Source organism: Bos javanicus, chromosome 21 (assembly GCF_032452875.1).
Source record: "Bos javanicus breed banteng chromosome 21, ARS-OSU_banteng_1.0, whole genome shotgun sequence".
In the NCBI taxonomy this organism is placed as follows: domain Eukaryota; kingdom Metazoa; phylum Chordata; class Mammalia; order Artiodactyla; family Bovidae; genus Bos; species Bos javanicus.
Genome location: NC_083888.1, coordinates 37,559,173 through 37,569,287, shown reverse-complemented (window position 1 = coordinate 37,569,287; position 10,115 = coordinate 37,559,173).

The following is a 10,115-nucleotide window of genomic DNA, read 5'->3' as shown; positions in this document are numbered from 1 at the left end:
ACCATACTCCACCGCTCACAAGAGTGTTTAAGGAAGATTAGGTGTTTGAAATATACTTGCTGGTGGATTTAAAGACCTCTCTGGGCTTGACCCTACGCTCATACTGAATGTACACTAGTGAACAAATTACTTTCATGGAACTAATAGGAAGAAAATGAGCAAAAAGCCATTTTACCCCCAAATTACTATAAGAATTATGAAAGAAAAGAATATTATAATAAGACAGATGATAAAAAAGGAATCTATTTAGATTTTTTGATCAGCAAAGACCTCTCAGGTGGTGACACAAACAAAAACCTTGAGGATGAAGCAGCAGCCATATGGAAACCTGGGGAAAGATCTCTATAGGAGGAGCAAACCATATGTCTCAAGGCCCAACACAGAAAGAGCAAGGCGTGTTTGAGAAACAGTAAAAAGACAGGTGCCTAGGGTGAGGCCAGAGATGTATGCCAAGGCCAGGTCAGATACAGAACTACAGCAAGGAGTTTAGATTTTACTGTAAGAGCAAAGGCCAGGTCAGATACAGAACTAAAGAGTTCAGGTTTGATTGTAAGACAGTGAAAACAACAAAAGATAGGCATCTGCTTTGCTTTAAGAACACTGCTGCGTCCACTGTGTAGACAAAAGATTTGAAGAGGAAAAGGGTAATAGTGAAGACAGAAACTGTTCCAGAGGTCTGTTAGCTGATCCAGAATGATAGAGTGGAGATGGTGAGGCTGGATGCCACAGATGTTTTAGAGGGAAAATTAACAAGACATAATAATTAGCTCTAGGAAATCATAGGTGATTATGGTGCCATATAATTGTCATCTGTATGGGACAATTTTGACAGGAAGATGAAAAAGTAATAATATTTATGCCTGGACAATAGAAGGTATGGTCACCCTCATATTTTTCAAGTTATTTGATAATATTATTTTTCATTAAAATGGCAACATTTGAGGAAGGAGAAAGTTTATGAGGACTTCAGCTAAAAATTATTGTCTGGGTAAACAAAATAGAAAGATCTAAAGTGCAAAAACACCAAGATGGGGACAACATGACAGGCTTTGGACTTCTCAAATACTTTGGATAAAACCAAAATTTGACCAGGGGTTGAAACAGAGGGGCTAATATTCATCATCTGCTATCATTAATTACTAATTTGGGGGGATATGGGTTTATTATATTTGCCTTACATATTTTATATCTGAAAATAACACATTAAAAAGCTAGTATAGTTTTCTAATTGCTGAAATTAACATTTTAAGTTCCAGTAGCTTAATCTCCCAATAGTTTTAAAATGAATCATGATTCGTTAATTATAAATACTTAGAGATACTTAAAAGAAAATTGGAGATGCAAAGAATTTATTTTGCTGAATTTCTCTTGGAAAAAAAACAAAGGGACTAATGGCAAACCTTATTCATACACTAAAAACTTTTAGAATAGAAAATATTGATGAGTTTTTGATGTAACTCGAATTTAAATGCCCACAGAGACTCAGAAAATCCCTACATCTATTTACTCAGATTGGACCTGAGTCTATTTTCATTCAATTTCTTAGCATTATTAATAGTGAAATATAAAGCCACGATGACTGACCTAAGTGAGCCAACAGACTTAGAGGAACTCATACATCACATAACTTTGAATACAGATTACCAGGCAAGTGACTGTTATTTTGAGTTGTCAAGTTTGATAGGGTTTTTATGAGTGGCTCAAGAAATGAATTACTGAGGTTCATCTTTACAGAGAATTTGTTCACTGCAGCCTTAATATGAAAGTCAGATTGAAAATTCACATCCATAGCAGGTACAGTAAATGGAGTTTTTTCCATAGATTAGAAAATGGAATTATTATTACAAACTGTTTCCATTTAAAAATTGCTTTGATGTCAGAGCCCTGATAAGACCAGACTTATTTATTTACTTAAGTTTTACCTTCCTAATTCTGGATCATTGTTTAAGTGCTTAACAGTGTGCACATGTGCTGTTCTGATGGATTAGCGTGGGGAAGATACAGTATAGCTAATGAAAAGACGGTACAAACACTTAAAAGATACATAAAGATTTATGAACTGATAAGAAAACCTGTACCCCAAAAAAGTTGTATTATGCTGATTATGCTTAAAGGATTGTGGTTCCAAATGTTTCCTTTTTTCCTTTTCTGTTTGGAATCTTCTAGTATCTCTACACGACTAAAGAGATAACTGCATAAAATAATTTTCAGAATTACTTTGGTGCAGACTTCTTAATAATTTTTGCACTCTTCATCCATGAATAAAGTCTACAAAGGAGAGTGCACGAATCATTACTGTAGAGTCTGGAAATTTTGTGAACTCAATGCACCCACGTGAATGGTACCAAGATTAAGAAGCAACATTACCAGGAACCCCTTGCAGGCAGTCACATAACAAAGATTAACTGCTCTTTGACTTTTAATGTACTGAAGCCACATCTTCTATTTTCGAATTATATCAGTTCAGTTCAGTCGCTCAGTCGTATCCGACTCTTTGCGACCCTGTGAATCACAGCACGCCAGGCCTCCCTGTCCATCACCGACACCCGGAGTTCACTCAGACTCACGTCCATCGAGTCGGTGATGCCATCCAGCCATCTCATCCTCTGTCGTCCCCTTCTCCTCCTGCCCCCAGTCCCTCCCAGCATCAGAGTCTTTTCCAATGAGTCAACTCTTCGCATGAGGTGGCCAAAGTACTGCTGGGAATATAGGTAGTTTTAGTTTTTAGTTGTCATATGCAATGCTGCTGTAAACATTCTAATAAATTCATTTAGTGAACATATGTACACACTGTTGTTGTATATGTACTTAGATATGGAATTACTAGTGTATGCAAATAACTAAATAGTGCCAAGTCAGGTTTCAAAGTGATTTTATCAATTTATGTTCCAACAACCTCACCAACATTTGTCATTGGCTTCTGTTTCATTTTAGTGTAGTGGGAACATGCTACATTTACATTTTGAAATTTCTTGAAGATAAATGAATTTAAAAACCTTTACATATGCTTATTTGTCCTCTGAATATCTTTTAAAAAAGTCTTGTCCAAATTTTTTTTAAATTTTCTATTGGATTTCTGTATTTTTGTTATTGATTTCAGGGGTTATTTAGGGGTTATATATATATACAGTAACAAATCATTTACAAATAAATATATTGCAAATACCTTATCTGACTCTGTGGGGCTGCCTATTCACTCTCTTACTAGAGGAATTTTATGTTAATGTAGTCTAATAAACTATTTTTATTTTGGTCATAATTGAAGCATTGTTCATATCATTTAAGAACATTTTGCATACTTCACAGGTTATAAAGATATTCTCTCAGGTTTTCTTCTAAGATATTTATTGCTTTACTTTTCACACTTAACTGTGCAATTCCTTTGGGGCTGATTTTTATGTACAATGTAAGACAAGAATTCATTTTTTAAATATGGAAAATCAATTGACCTAGCACTTTTTATTGAACCATCATTATTTCCTCACTACCCTGAAGTGTCATCTTTGTCTAAAAGTGAGTGCATATATATAGTGATCTGATCCTGCACTTTCTATCCTTTATCATTGACATTTACTCTATTATGCATGAGAAGAGAAGTAGGAGTTATAGAATTTTTAATAGCCTTTATGTTACTTGCTGTAATAAAATGCACAAAGTTTGAAAAGTAAAATGCAGTATAAAGCTAGAAGTAAATTTTATTTCCAGGCCTGTTTTTATTTCCTAAGTTTACTTTTCTGGAGGTAAATGTAGATACCGGCTTTGTGTATTTCATAGCATTTATTTTCCACACAAATTCAAATATGTAAGTGCACACACCTCTATTTTTACACAACTAGCATAATAAACACATGGTTTCTCATCTCTGCTTTCCCCCACAGAGCAATAGAGCCTGATACTTCTTTCTTTCCCACATCAGATGTGTGTCAGAGACAGAGGTCACCAAGTACTTCATCTACTCTCTCCCATTCTCCAGCCTGTTGCTATTATGCAGTTATCAAACTAGCTATGTCCATTAGGCAGAGAATGGACAGAGTAGTATATTTTACTTCCTTGCCAAAGCTTAAAGAAGCTGGATAAAGATTCCATATAACCACCCGTTTGTTAAGTCAGTGACTAGGAAAGATATTTTTTCTAGATGGTACAATTCAGAGATGTTAAATACTGAAAATTTAAAGCATTGTTTAAAAAAATTAAAAAGGACCTAAATAAATGACAAGAGAGCCTTTGTTCTTGTATCTGAAGATATAATATCATTAAGATGTACCTGCAATAATCTCCAAATCGATCTACAGAATCAACACAATTCCTTTCAAAATCTCAGCTGCCTTTTTGTATGAATGGACAAGTTCATCCTAAAATTCATATGAAATTGCAAGGAACACAGATTTTTCAATAAAGAAGAAGAAAGTTATAACATTAATACTCCATGATTCAAAACTTACCACAAGGCTATAGTTATCAAAGCAGTGTGGTGCTGGCATAAACAGATCTATAGATCAATGGAACAGAAACTAGAGCCCACAAATACATACTTGCATTTATGGCCAAATGATTTTTGACAAGTATGTCAAATTTTGAGAAGTGTGGTCATCCAATGGAGAGTGAAAATCTCTTCCATGAATGGTGTGGGGACAACTGAATATCCACATGCAAATAAATAAAGTTGGATCCCTACTTCACTTAATCAAATTTGATCACAGACCTAAATGTAAGAGCTAAAGGTATAAAACTTTGGAAAAAAAATAGAAGTAAATTTTTCTGACCTGGTTAGGAAATGGTGTGTTAGATATGAAACCATAAGCACAAGCCAAAAAAAATAAATAAATAAAGATAAATAAGACTCATCACAACTAAGTTTTGTGTTTCAAATGATATCATTTTTTTTTTTTTAAGTGAAAAGACAATCTGACAATCCACTGAATGGGATAAAATAGTCCAAGTTACATAACTGATAAGACATTTGTATCCAGATTATAGTAACAATAATCACAACTCAATATAAACAGCAACCCAATTTAAAAATGAGAAGAGGATTTAAATAGACATTATTCCAAAGAAGATATATGACTATCCTCTAATCACTGTATGTGTATATATGTGTGTGCTTAGTCACTCAGTCTTGTTCAACTCTTTGCAACCCCATGGATTTTAGCCTGCCAGGCTCTTCTGTCCATAGGATTTCCTAGGCAAGAATATAGTAGTGACTTGCCATTTCCTTGTTCAGGGGATCTTCCAGACCCAAGGATCAAAGCTTCGTCCCCTGGATCTCCTGTATTGTAGGCAGATTCTTTACTTGCTGAGCTATCAGGAAGACCCTCTTAAGCACATGAGATAATGCTTTACACCATTACTTAGTTGGGAAATGTATAATCAAAATTGCACTCAGATACCACTTTACATGTAGTATGGTGGTTTAAACAAAAGACTATGTAGACTCAAGGAATGTAGGCGGTAGATGCCATATTGGTTATCCCTCTGCCTTATTCTAGCTCACTGGTATCTCCAGAAAAAAGTAAGGACTTTTAATAGGCCACTTATATCAATGGATGGATCAGCTAAACAGAAAAGTAATAAGGAAACATCAGCCTTAAATAACACATTAGGCCTGACACACTATATGTATATATGCAGAATATTCTATCTAATTGCAACATAATACATACTCTTCTCAGGTGCACATGGAACATTTTCTAGAATTCATCATATGTTAGACCACAAAAGAAGTCTTAATATAATGAAAATCATTATGAAATTATAAAAATCATATTAAGCTTTTTTTTCTGACCACTGTAGCATAAAACTACAATTACACAAAATAACTAGAAAATTCACAAACATGTGGAAATTAAACAACATGCTACTATACAAATAACAGGTTAAAGAAAAAAATTTTTTAAGTAACTGAAACAAATTATAATGAAAATACAACATACCAAAACTTGTGAAATGCAGAAGAAACAGTTTGAAGATGGATGTTCATAATGATAAATGCCAATCACTAGAAATAAGAGAAGTTTCAAACTACCTAGCTTTACACCTCAACAAATTAGAAAAATAAGAACAAATGAAGCCCAACACCAGGAGAAGGAAAAAAAAATAGCAAAGATTAGAGCATAAATTTAAAATAGATACTAAAAAGACAATAGAGATCAGCAAAACTAAGAATGCGTTCCTTGAAAAAATAAAGCGACAAGCATGTAAAGTCAACAAGGCAAAAAGAGAGCATTCATATAAAATCAGAAATGAAAGAGGAGATGGTACAAATGATACCACAGAAATATGAAAGATCATAAGAACTATTCTGTACAATTTTATGCCCATTAATGGAATAAAGTAGAAAAAAATGAATAAATTCCTAAAGAAGTACAAAGTAAGACTAAATCATGATGAAACAGAAAATCTGATTAGACTGATTATTAGTAATGATATTGCATCAATAATTAAAAAAAAAAGAAAACCCAGCAAACAAAAGTCTAGAACAAGACTGCTGCTTCACTGCTGAATTCTACCAAACATTTGAAAAAAGAGTATCAGTTCTTCTCAAATTTCCAAAAAATATAAGAGGGAATTCTTTCAAATTCAATTTTATAAGGCCTGTACTACCTTGATACCAAAAATGAATGTCGCAAGAAAAGAAAATTATAGGCCAATATTCCTGAGGAACACAGATGTAAAAATTCTCAATAAAATATTAGCAAACCAAATTCAAAACACATTAAAAGGATCATATACAACAATCAAGTGGGATTTATGCCATGAATGCAAGGACAGCTCAAATCAGTCAATGTGATAATAAATAAAATAATAAAATAAAGGATATAAATCACATGATCATCTCAATAGATGCAGGACAGCATCTGGAGTACATGCATTTAAAATAATTCTCAGCAAAGTGGGTACAGAGGGAATGTACCTCAACATCATAAAGGGCATTTCTTTCAAGACCACAGCTAACATTACACTCAATGGTGGAAAGCTGAAAGTTTTTCCTCTAAAATCAGGAATAAAACAAAAGTGCCTACACTAATTACTTTTATTCATTATATACTTGAATTCCTGGCCACAGTAATCAGACAAGGAAAAGAAATAAAAGTATCTGAGTTGAAAAGGAAAGAGAAGAACTGTGACTACCTGCAACTGACAAGGTAACACAAGAGTGCCCATGTGGTTGGCGCCTGGTGTGAAAAATGAGTGAAGTGGTCAATAGGTAAAAAACAAAACGCTGCCAGAAAGCAAATGGCAATTACCCATTTTCATAAGAATGTGGACAAATTAAACAGGCACACTTTGGAAAACAGTTTGGCAGTTTTGCAAAAAGTGAAACACAGCAATTCCACTCCTAGGTAGAGTCTCAAGAAAAATGAAACTTTATTTCTACATAAATACTTGTACATGAATATTCACAGCTGCTTTACTCATGCCTAAAAATTGAGGACAGAAACACAAAATGTGGCATATCTATATAATGGAATATTATATTTTTTATGAAATAAGAAGGTCTCATATCTTAATATTAAATACTATAAATGACCTCAAACTTTGTCCACTTGTAACTTCTGCCCTTTGGTATAGGAAAAGAGTGGTTATGGAAGTGACATATATTTAAGCAAGCACTTTGATGTATGGAGGAGTAAAATATTTTCTGAGGTTGTGCCATAACTCTGCAAAACAGTGGTCTTAACAATCGTTTATGATTTTGAATTCAGATTTAATTATCAAGACAAGTCCTTTTGCCCATAAATAAAAAATGTTTTAAAATCCTCTTGCCTCCCTGATACATTTTTTTTAATGTAAAATCATCTAGCTCTGCCTTAAAAGAAAACTAAAATGGTTGAATCAAAAAAAAAAAAAAAAAAACAATCGTTTATGAAATCAAATAAAAAGTAGCATTTTAAAATTTTAAATAATCATGCTCATAGGCACATAAGACATATACCAGATGTAAAGTAGTGCTATATTTTGAAGACTAGATTATGAGAAGCAACGAATATAGAAGTTTTGCAAGTCGTTTGAGTTGTATTAATGATGAGTTTTAAAGTGCCCTCTTTACAGTGCTTTTTCAATATAACATACAATATATTATAATGTCTGAAAATTAAGCAGAATATTTATACGTGGTGCAAGACTCTTCCCTTTTCACAATACCATATATTGTCTATCATCATTTTATTTCAAGAGTTTTATAAATTCAATCAATAAATAAAAGCATTTTCAGCAGAAAAAAAAATTAATTTCTTTTGGGTAAATAGCAGCCTCTTTGGAAATAGCTAAGAATGAACCTAAAGAGACATAAAAATTATAACAGTATGCTAGTGTCTATGGTATATGAAAATATAGTTATCAACTGCATAAAATGTAGATCCAGATAAGTGGAAAATTTTTAATGATTACCACTTTTCCCCCTACACTTCTGTTTGTTCAAATAATGGAGACATGGTGCAAAATCAGACAAATGAACGTGGGCTTCTCAATCTAACAGATTTAAATAATTTCTTACCCCACCACTTACAGATTGTAATACCTTCAGAAATTTCCTCTCTCAGTTTATTATTAATATTAATAAAAGTGAAGACAATAACATATATGTCTCAAGGCTTCCCAGAAAGCTGAATAAGATTAAATGTGAAAGTGAAAACATCTAGGACATTATTAGCTATGTTTTCCCATTAAAGCACACGGAGGAAACAACATGTCTTAAAAGCACAGTCTGTCTGTTCTGCTATAAAGCTTGTTTTGGAAATGCAAATTTATTTCAACACCTGGGAACAATTTGAGCATAAAATACATTTTGAACTTACTTATACACAGTTCCTGGAGAAGGAAATGACAACCCACTCCATCCAGTATTCTGCCTGGAAAATTCTATGGACAAAGGAGCCTAGCAGGCTACACAGGGTTGCAAAGAATCAGACACAACTGAGCACACACACACCCATACATAATTCCGTCTATGATGAATAGCAGATGAATGCATAAAAGTGCACCCAGCTGAAACCAGTAACACCGGAATAATATCTCCCATCCCAAACACACCTTGTGTGTGAGTGTGTGTGTGTGTGTGTGTGTGTGTGTGTGTGTGTGTGATGAGGAATACCCATCTACATTTTGCATTATGACTTCTTGTCTGATCTCAGAAAGTCTCCTTCTATCACTTATTGATGTCTATAACTCAAATGCTGCAACCCTTCCTGTGACCACTTTCAGAAGAAAGTGGTCTTTTTCAAGGCAAAGTGATATATTCATTGTAGTATTGTGCATTTTCTTAGCAGTTTGACATGTGTAAAACTGTTCATGTTTTTATCATGGCCCATCTTCATGTGTATGTGTGTGTCTGTGAGTCCATATGTATCTTAGTCTATTCAGACTACTATAACAAAATACCACATATTGAGTAACTTACAGAAAACAGAAATTTGTCACAGTTCTGGAGGCTGGAATTCTAAAATCAGGGTGCCAGTGTGGTTGGCTTCTGGGAAGGCCCTCTTCCTGATTTTAGACGGTTACTTCTCACTATGTCTTACATGGTGGAAGGGAAGAGGGGTGATTTCAGGCCTCTTTTATAAGGGCACTATTCCCATACATGAGGGATTTGCCTTCAGAGTCTAATCACCTTCCAAATGCCCTACCTCCTAATTCCATCACTTTGTGGGTTAGGATTTCAACATGTATAAATTTTAGGGAGACACAAACATTAGTAATGTGTCACTAAAGAAGTTTTTGAATGTTGTGTCCTTAACTCTATTTTTTCCGTATGGTATATAGTCTTTATTTTACTATTTTGTATAGCACAGTAATTTTTAGAATGCATATGTCATACTGTAAGATAGCAATGGCCCATAGCTATTATATATACTATCAATATTCAATACTTTTCCAATTTTTCCTATCTCTACAATGAATTTTTTTTTTCACTTAGCAAATATATCATGGAGACATGAATACCTTAAGTTTAGAGTTAAAAAGATTGATTTATCTATGCATTTCTTGAATAATCTCCAATAGACACTTCTTAATTCTCATGGAATATGATACTCCATTATTTTAAATGTTGAACACAAATAAACAGCTTTAATAGACACATGTCCATGCTAGTTAAGCTTTCTGATTCTAAAACT